The sequence below is a fragment of the Antechinus flavipes genome, chromosome 1 (assembly GCF_016432865.1).
Source record: "Antechinus flavipes isolate AdamAnt ecotype Samford, QLD, Australia chromosome 1, AdamAnt_v2, whole genome shotgun sequence".
In the NCBI taxonomy this organism is placed as follows: Eukaryota; Metazoa; Chordata; class Mammalia; order Dasyuromorphia; family Dasyuridae; genus Antechinus; species Antechinus flavipes.
The window spans coordinates 412,687,530-412,698,176 of NC_067398.1; the positions used below are offsets into that span (position 1 = coordinate 412,687,530).

At 31.5% G+C, this 10,647-nt stretch overlaps 1 protein-coding gene across 1 annotated transcript in view; it reads right to left on the reverse strand.

Annotated features, from left to right (window-relative positions):
* Positions 1 to 10,138, reverse strand: part of CDH12 (cadherin 12) — a 969,321-nt gene extending 959,183 nt beyond the window's left edge. Inside the window, exons 1-2 of the mRNA XM_051969878.1 lie at positions 10,045 to 10,138; positions 3,391 to 3,477 (exon numbers count right to left, since the gene is read on the reverse strand). The gene's annotated coding sequence lies outside the window, so the exon portion shown is untranslated. The remainder of the gene's footprint in view (positions 1 to 3,390; positions 3,478 to 10,044) is intronic.
* Positions 10,139 to 10,647: the final 509 nt, after the last annotated feature.

The window sequence follows — 10,647 nt, forward strand, 5'->3', positions numbered from 1 at the left end:
TATGATTCTGTGTCATCTCTAATTAAAATAGCAATGGCTGAAGAATACACTGACTTTTCATAGAGGAACCAATGGAAGGCAATACTTTTGTTGTTCTTATAAGGGGAGAAAGTATGGGAAAAAATCAAAAGCCCATGACTTGTATTCTTGTTTTGCTATTAACTTTTAGAAATTTATGTGAGAAATGTGGCTTCTGTTTTGCTGTTTTTCTTTCCCAGTGTTCAGTCTTTATTTTCTCCATAATGTTCCATTAATGAATTTTCTGTAGTTCTAGAAATATATATTTGGAAATAAGGAATGTTTTTCTTTTAGTTCCAAAAGTAAATTATTTTATGTTTTGTTTTGATTAAGCAAGAACCAAGTGTAACTATAATTAATAATGAATAAAAAGGTAAGCAAGCAACAAAGCAGTATTTTTCAGTATGTTGTGCATTCAAATAGTAGAAATAATTTTTTAAAAATAATAATAATTAACATTAAATTTAAAGTCAACTATGAAAAAAGCAAGAGACAGAGATAGGTAAAGACAGACTGACAAAGAGACACAGAAAGATAAAAACAGAGAGACACGTAGTGAGAGAGAGACAGAGAGGCCCAGAGAGATATAGAAAAAGAAAGAGTGGGAAAGAGAAAAAAAAAAAAGATCAGTCATAACCAATTATTAAATGAAAAGGTTACACAGGATAATTTTTTCTTGGTTTTTAGGTTTTATTTTAAAGGATAATAATTTCAAAATCACTTTTCCTATTGTGCTCTTCACTATGACAACATTTAGTTTGTTTTACTAGTCAATTATCTCTTCTTCCCTTGCTTTTAACTATTGCTATTTAGCATGAAAAATAATTTCTGGAGGAAAAGGAAATTATTATCTAACTTTATCAGTATTCTAGACTTAAAAAAATGAAAGAAAGAGAAAGAAAGGAAGGAAGGAGGGAAGAAAATTATGATGTCAATTCTATATTATATTCAATATTTATACTCAGAATTAAGTAGAGAAGGTAATAAAACACTATATAGAATCAGAGATTTAGAGCTGGAAGGGACCTTAGAGGGCAATGAATTCAATTCCCCCATTTCACACATGAAAAAAACTAGAGTTTCAATTGTTTAAGTAACTTGCCCATGGTCACATAGCTATTAAGTGTCAGGGATAGGAATTGAGCTCAAGTCTTCTTTACTCCAAATTCAGTATTTATCACTATGCCATATGCCCCCTCTTCATTCATACTATTTGCTTGTTTGCATTTAAGTCTGTAAAAAGGGAAAAAATGCAATTGTATAGCACTATAAAATTAACAAAGTATTCCTCTCACATAAATCTTAAAAGAAGGTAATGCAAAATATATTATTACAGTTTAAGGTGACAAGATATTTAAGAATTTGTCTGACACTCATCTGCAAAGTTACAATGATAGAATTGAAACTAGAGCCACTTTATCATAATGTCTACCATATTTAGTCATTCATTCATCTATTTGATTATCTATTTATCTCACTTTTGTTTATTTTTTGTTCATTCATTTGCACCTGCTACTTCACCTTACTTCACCACCTCTGTTATATTGCCATGGCCCAGTTCAGATGACACTTTTTGCTTACATTATTCTCTGACTTTCCATGCCAAAAGTTATATGTTGCTCTGTTAAACTCCACTCTTGTAACCACCACTCTTCTGACACTGTTTATACTCTACTTTGTTCTATATTTATTTATATGTTTGATATCCTTTAGTAGTCTAAAAATGTTTTCAGGAGAGTAACATATACTTATTTTTCTAGTCCCCCAATAACAAAGCTAGACACAGTAGATGTTCAATATATCCATGAACAAAGATTGCTTAACTTATAGGAGCACTATACATCATTATTGGAAGTCTTAATAATAATTTCTAATATGGGCTAAGAAGCAAGAAAGTCAGCATATAGATGTAAGATATATAGTGTTATAACATCTCTCCAAGTAAGCTAGTCAAAGAAAAATAGGTTTAAAGGGTCATAAAAAGGAACTGAAACAGGATATCTAGCTTAAATCTCTAATTTTCCAGATAACAAACGGAGGTCCAGAGATGAGAACCAAGATCCAAGGTCATACAGATTATTAAATTTTCATTAGGGACTTATCAGAATAGATTTGACTCTGAAGAATATAATAACCAATATCTGAACATAAATGTGAAAAAAGAGAAAACAATCCAAATATCTTCTACTTTGAATTATTCCTAGTACTGTTCTCTCCCCACTGCCCTGAAGTGGATAATCAAATAACACCTATATTAAATATAGACATTATATGAGTTTATATACATACATATCTTATCACTATATTGCAATATATTATAGTAGATTAGAAAAAAAATTCAACGTGAATACAAATCATTTCAATTTTTTGTACTTTTTCCTGATCCTGATTTCATTAAAATAATAATAATAATAATAATAATAATAATAATAATAATAATAATATAATAATAATAATAATAATAATAATAAAACCCATCTTGGACAACTCAAATGAATGCTGTGAGAATTAACAAAATGGTGATTTTAAATAACTTCTGAAAGAATTCAATGGTTCAGAGGAAAATATACACACCCATACACCCAGACCCACACACATATATACACATACATACACATAAGGAATTCAGTTAAGTCTAAAATATCACACAACCTCTTTATGAGATTTTTTCATTTTAAAAGTTATGTTGCTAAGTACATAGATATTGTACGTGTTCTAGGAAACGGCTATATCTACTTTCCACAATTATGCTGAATTTTGAGGTTTAGTATGATATTTGTTCTTTTTTGTGAAAACAGTGTTTAGAGAAAGGACAAAGCACTTGAAGATATCATCACAATGATATATTGCCCAGTATCTTTTCATAAAATATTTGCCAATTAAATGTAAAAATTATCAGATTTTTAAAAAAAAATTTGAGTTCCAAATTATCTTTTTATCTGTCCCTTCTCCCCTATCCTTTGAGAAAGCAAGCAATATGATGTTGATTATACATGTGAATCCATGCAAAACATTTGCATATGAGTATTCATGCTAAAGAAGGATCAGATACAGTGATCTCCGGTGGCTTTCATCACTCCCTATTGAAATGGAATCTTATTAATTGCTCATTACTAGAGGTAGGGGGAAGGGACACTTGTTAATCAACTTTAAAACTATTTTTTGCTCCTTTCCCAAATGGCACATGTCAATGCTAATTGAGAGAAGCCTTGAACAACACACACACACACACACACACACACACACACACACACACAGAGGCACTCTTTATCTCTGCACAAAGATTACATGCACAGTGAGTTGTAATCCTTGGCTTTGCAATATTGCTTTACGAGGTTAAGAAGATGAATGTTCATTGCTTTTAATCCTTACCGTGATTTACGAGACTCTGGGTATCCTTTCCCCAGAGCATCTACAACTGTGTGGTTGTTCTGCCTGCTGCTTAAATTACACCGACATCTGCAAAGTAAATTATGGATTGTTGTCCCATAACCCACAAGCAAGCAACCTCCTCATCTTTCCTGCAGTATTTCTTTGATTAGAACAAAGGGATTGTGCAATTTTACTTGTTTATTTGTGGTTGCTGTTTTAAGTTAGCTGGAATAATATTATTATTGGCTAGAGTAATAATTGTCTTGCTAATATTAAAATGAGGTGACCCATAAAGATGCGGAAAGGAAATTGGTTTTTAATCTATTTAAAAATCATTCTTTAATAATCACAGAAAAAAAGTGACTTAAAATTAAATGAAAAAGTATTTTGAGAAAAAAATGTCTCTCACCTCCATGGAATACTTAAATTCTATTCTTCTATCCTAACAATAAATTATTTCAATAGGATAACCAGCTGACATTATAGTTAGTTTGTCAAACTCAAAGTTGAAAAGATTCATTTTCCTGAGTTCAAATCCAGCTTTAAATACTAACAAGTTGTGTGACCCTGAGCAAGACTCTGCTTGTCTTAGTTTTCTTATCTGTAAAATGAGCTTGAAAAAGAAATGCTAAACCATTCCAGGAACTTTGCTAAGAAAACCTCAAATGGAATCAGGAAGAGTTAGACATAAGTGAAACAACTAACTACCACAACAACAAATTATAAAGAAAGGAGGTCCAGGAAAAGAAAATATATTTATAACATAGTTTCTTCTTTGATAATATATTTTTCTTATAACAATTATAGTCATATAAACAGTGGGTTCAAATGTCTATAAAAGGCTAGAAATCAAGTATATCTGTACTTGCGAGTAGATACCAGAAATAGCATAAATAGAATTTCAACCAAATCTTCATGCTTTTTGTCTCTATTTGCTTATAATTCTTTGTGGAGTGATGAATCATGATTTCTGATGATGAGACCATTGTTAAATACTATTGGGATTATCTCAAAGCACTTTTATCATTTACCACAATTAGAAAAATTCCACTACTTTCTTAAGATATGTTCACTATAAACTAAAGGGGAAAAACACACTAAAAACTCATGGAGAAGAGCACACTAAAACCTTTTTAAAACTTCCAATAAAGACTTACAAAGGGAAGTGATTTGTTTGCTTGTTTACAATGTGTGTTTTTGCATTGTATGTGTGTTTCAACATTTGGTTCTGTATTTTTTTTTTCTTTTGAATACCACTATCAACTTGGCAGGAAGATGTAAACACTAAAAACAGAAATGTTGAAATCATGTCCTCTATAGGATATATTGCTCTTTATGGGCTTCTATCAGTTTCAATTTCACCTCATTATTGCTGAGTGGCAGTGTTTCCTGAGAATCAGGACCTGGCATTTCTACAAAGGCTTTGATAGTAAAAAAGAAAAGAAAATATTAGCTATACTGTTTGCCTCCATGGCTGCTGATACTGCAGCCTTTGTCCCTTGGCCTTTAGTATGAAGAAGGTTGTTTGTAAATACTCCACACTGAAAATCTAATTTATATTACGGGAAATTATCTGAGGAATATACCTTGGTCAGCTATTAAATTTAAGGGACTTTGCTAAAATTTTATGGAATGCATTTTATCTTTGCTTATAGATATTTTAGTTGAAAGCCAAGAAGACTAGGTAAAAAGAGGAAAAGAGCTAGCAACTATATGACCTCATGACATTGAATTCATGTATTCATATGTATTGCATAAAATCAGTCTCACTGCTTTATGATCACATTTCATGTCTAATTCAATAAACATCAATTGAAGCACATGGTATGAGCAGTAAATTAGGCTAAAGAAACTTTACCTCATAAGTACCTCATAAAGGATAAAATATAGGAAAGAATCACAGAATCATAAATCATTGTAAGAGATTTAGAGTGAAAAGGAATCTTGGAGGCCATGGAATCCTCATTTTACAAAGGAAAAAATGAAGGAACAAAGAATACAAGTTACTTTCCCAGAATCACAGAGCTAGGTAGTGTCTGAAGTGGTATTTGAACTGAAATCTTCCTCACTTAATGTCCAACATCATTACACTATGTTATGGGCCAGAACTTGAAACAAGGTGATAACTCATTTGAATTGATAGAAACAATGCTTAAGTTTACACCTTTGAGAGTTCGCACATTAGCTCATAGAGTTCACAAGTTTGGGAGATTCACTAGTCAGAAACCCACAATCCCACTCTCTCAGAGAAGGAGTCAACCTTTGGGTTCACATCTTTAAGAGATTATATATAAGGAGCTCCTGGAGTCAGTTGAGAGGAGGAGAACCAAGATTCAGAGCGAGATGGAGGCTGAAGCTGGCAGACAAGCTATGAGAGCTCTTGCGACCAAGGAGTGAGAGAGACCTCTAAGAAAACTAATCGGGCTATTTTGAAGGAGACGATAAAGGATTTAAACTTTTAACACCTGGCTGCATTTGAGGTGATTATTACACAGAACCAAAACTAAGGCTGCCTCCAGAAAACCTCCCCAAGAAACCTGTTCCCAGAGAGAACCATCATATTTTAGAAAAGAGAACACTAAGCTGTGTCAGAAGTAATAACACAAATATAATTAATGACATATAGTAGCTTAGCATATTGATATAGAGAGCTGGATTCAATCAGAAAACCTGACCTCCTAATCTATTATCAACTTTTTCTGAAATTCATTGCTCCTTCTACTGCTCATTTATTTTGGAACCTCCCTCAACTTCTGAGGAATTCTTATTTGAATCTGTATTGTCACAAACCAGGTATGATTCAATGACTCGATCTTTTAGAGACTAGGTAATATAATGCCTTTCTGCATCAAATCTCCCTTTTAAGGCTTTATTATTATCAGGATATCGTTTAACTGGCACATGACTGCTCAACCCATTTTAAATGCAGTCTCTGACTAATGGATGATGTTTCTCCCCATGACTATTTTTTGTGGTTAGTAAATTCCTTAGCTAAACTACAGTGGCTGGTTCAGTCCTCAATGATAAATTTGTTTCTTTTATACACTGCCCAAATTGACATTAGAAGCTTAGGTCTTAATGAATAGTGAGGGCAATGAGGCTAGGCATTCATTATTTACTTCTCAGAATCTACTTTCTTTATGTTATTCCTTGCCTTGAGTCATTCTTAAGGTTTCTTATCTAGCCTAATTCTTAACTGGTGTTCCATGGTAGTCCAGGGCTCACTTTTTACTCATTGCCAGAATTTAGATAGCAAATGATATGTCCTAGATCACTTATCTTGGTATTAAATCTTCCTCCATAGTCTGATAGAGATAAAGTGTAATTTCAGATTTTACAGTAATTAAAAGCAAGTTTAAAACTCCCCACATATCCAACTGATAAGCAATTTGACAAAGTAGCTAGATTTGGAGAAAGACCTGGGTTCAAATTTCACCTCTGGTACTATGTGACCAGAAATAGGTTTTATTTAATTTCTTAACCTCAGATAACTTTATAAAACTAAAAGTTTTAAATAGGTAGTTGTCTGCAAAGGATGAATATTTTTCCTACACACTCAGAATCATAGAATGGATATTCAATCAGGATTACTTGCCAAGAACTTTACAACAAATACTCAAAAGTACCAATTTGGAAAGAAAACAATCCCATTATATATTATCTTCAGAGTTGGGATGAAAATAAATTTCTTCTTTAAAATGTTACCCTGATCACATTCAACTTTGGACTTGTTTAGATGTTTCAGTTACTCTGAGGTAATAAGCATCCAACTCCTCCTACAAATTGTATGTGATATTAAAGCGTCAGTTGGACTGATTGTTGTGTCATTTATATAGGGCTTCCTCTTTCCACAATAGTTCATATAGAAATTTAATAATGTAATCTCAAGACCAATTTAAAAAGACACATTTAATACACAAGAAATATTTCTAATATATTAGATAGTGCAAGGCTATTTAATTACAATATAAGCATAAACATTAATAAAGAAGTCACAATATAACAATTCCTTTTTGTAATACATAGGTATGTATGGATACAAATTTATAGTGAGATATATCTTTCGACCAATTTGGATGTATATATTTACATTCATATATTCATTGTATGTATGTGAATATGTACTGTGAGTTTTATAATATATAGGATCTGTAAGTATGTAGAACATATGGAGTATAGCTAGGCAGATAGATATGCATGTATACATACATGTATGTATCTATATATGATCTACATATACATATACATGTATATTCATATAATATCATATGTGGTTTTCTAAAAATCCTAGTCCAATTTAAAGCTTCGAAATTTCAGATATATAAATGCTACAGACAAACAAAATTTTAAAGATTAATTTTTTGATGCTCAGTCATTTTTAATTACATCTGACTCTATATGACTCCATTTGTTGTTTCCTGGCAAAGATTTTAGAGTGGTTTTCAATTTCTTTCTTCAGCTCACTTTAAAGATGAGGAAACAGAGGCAAGCAGAGTTAAGCCACTTGCCTAAAGTCAATAAGGTAGTAAATGTCTAAAATAAAATTTGAACTTAGGAACACAAGTCTTTCTGACTCCATGCCTGAAACTCCATCCCTTATGCCACCTTGCTTCCCCATCAAAGGCAAATTAATTATTTATATATTTTATAGGATCTTAACATTTTTTTATTAAAATTCAGCTGAATCATAAATCTTGTGCTATACATCTCTTGTCAATTTTAGAACTTTGTAAAAAGTATCATCTGTTCTTCAGTCATTAAAAGTATACATGCATAATCCTAATTGTAATGTCATCCAGATAGTGAGGTTTTGATGCATACTAAGTTTAGTTAAGACCATGCAAGACAAAGTCAAATGTAACAAAGTCAGGTAACTGAGGTAGCACAGCAGGATCTCTACCAATCCACCATTCTAACAACTCTTCTTGAGGGACTGCTATTCACACACTGAATGATAAGATGCCTTATCTTGTTAAAATTGAAATTATTTTATTTAAAATTCAAAACAACTTAAAAATGGAAAAGAAATACAAATACACTTTCAAATTGTTTTTCTAAGTCATACTATTTAAACTTGTAAAATTATTAAAACTTTAAAATTCACTAAGTCTTTTGGGACATCTTGTATGTACTTATACATACTTATATAATTTTCACCTATGAGTGTATGCTTATGTATATGTGTATATGCATGTAGGTATATAGTTTGGTAAAGGACCTGTTATTTAAGAGATATAGGGAACTTCTGGGTAAAGAATTTCTACTAATGTTTCATGGTAACTTCTCTATATTTGTCTTTTCAATTCTTCTCAAGTATCAGTGAAAGGGAGGTTGCGCGAAAGGGAAATAAATACCTATATAAGATCTTGAATTTATTAATCCTTTAATCATTTTAATAAATCATTCAAGAACTATTATAGAGATGTGAAAGGAAAAAAGGTCCTTTGTTAGTATCTGTCATGAGGCAAAGTCAGTGCCAATGCCAATTCAGGACAAGGTAAGATAGTAGGCATTTGAAAGTAGAGAGAGTACCTGAAGGACACCTCCAGAAGGATGAACTTGGAGAGAATTTGATTATATAATTACATTTGGTTCTTGGCAACCATCAAGATTAAGGACAAATTTGGAAAAAATTAAGACAAAGCAAAAGCCATTTTTGAAGCAAACTAATTTCAGAGAAAAAAAAAATGGGAGTTTGGGAGGCTGACTTAAGTTTGCCATCCATTAACTATGGCCTCCCATTGAGAAGCTGGACAAAAAAATCACTGCAAGGTACAGCATGCCTTTAGTTACACCACATTAGTATAATTACACTAATAATCCTTTCACACATTCTCATGTCCCTTAATTATCTTTCCTTTCCAAGATTTATTATTCTCAACAGAGAATCTTAATTGATCACTAAGAAAGAGTTGTGGACATCAAACTTATTTTGATAATAATCTGAGAAAAGATTACATAATTACTATTCAAGGATTGTCAAAAGGTGCCTGTACCAGCTATCTTTATCAGATATGAACTTTAAGAATGTACAGAATTTCATTAGTGAATTCTATTCTCTGGCATTAGATTCTTGCCTTGAACAAAGGAAAAATGGCTTGCAATTGATTGTATAAGAAACAATTGGAGAAGATAGTAGAATATTAATATTAATAAAGACAAGGAAACTAATGTCATTATCTCCCCACCACATAAGACCTTCTTCAGAGGTTTGCTTTTGAAACAGAAATATCCCATTTGGAAAAAAAAAAAAGTAATTCTCAGTAATTATGATATGGAGATGGGGATGAGGAAGGAATGCTCAAAAAGAGAAAATAAGTTTCTCTCTTTTAAGAGGTTCATGCCCAAATATAGAAAGAGCTTTTATTTTCTAAAATATATATGTAAATTGAAATGGTTCAGGAAGAATATAATATAGTCAATGGTAAATATAATTTTTTCACAAAAAGAAATGGTCATGTTATTTTTTTTTCCTTTGTGCTCTTTAGCTCTTTTAAAATCTGCTTTCCTCAAGTTTTATCTTATCCTCTAAATAAAAAAAATAATAAAAAGGTTATTTTATTTTTAAACTACCTGTAAATTTAACAAAATAGAAAAGCAGTTGTTACTGAAACAAACCCAAAATGTTGCCCAAAAAAATTAAATTAGACGTACCTCTAAGAAGAATGTCATTAGCTGAGACTTCAGAAACATGTAATCCAACCTGACCACATTACCAAGTGCTTCTAAGTTGCTGGTATCTCAAGCTGAAAAACCAAATGGACATGATTCAATGTTTACTACTGTTTTCATGTTTTCTTTTTTCTTTGTTATTTTAATGCACTAAGCATCTCAGTTTACAATGATAAATCCTGTATCCACTGATAACACCAAAGAACTTTTTTTTTTGTTTGTTTTAAAATGTACAATAATGGTAAAGGTTTCAGTGGCTTCCTAAAGTCCATAAATTGTTATCTAAGCAATCATGATTGTATATAAATAGTTCATTATAAGCAGGGTATAGAACAGCTTGAAATTTATTTTTATAAACTTCAGATATTTATTGTACTATAAAAAATTATCAATTACTTGTGTACAAAATTATTGCTATGTATTTCATCATATGGCATATGTTAAAATACTTAAAAGCAATAACTTTCTTAAGTGTGGGATAGAGTGAAGTAGCTCAAATGTAATGCTTGGAGTGGAGAAGAACTAAGTTCAAATTGGGGCTGACACTGGACAAGTCATTTAAGCTATTCTATGCCACATGAAACT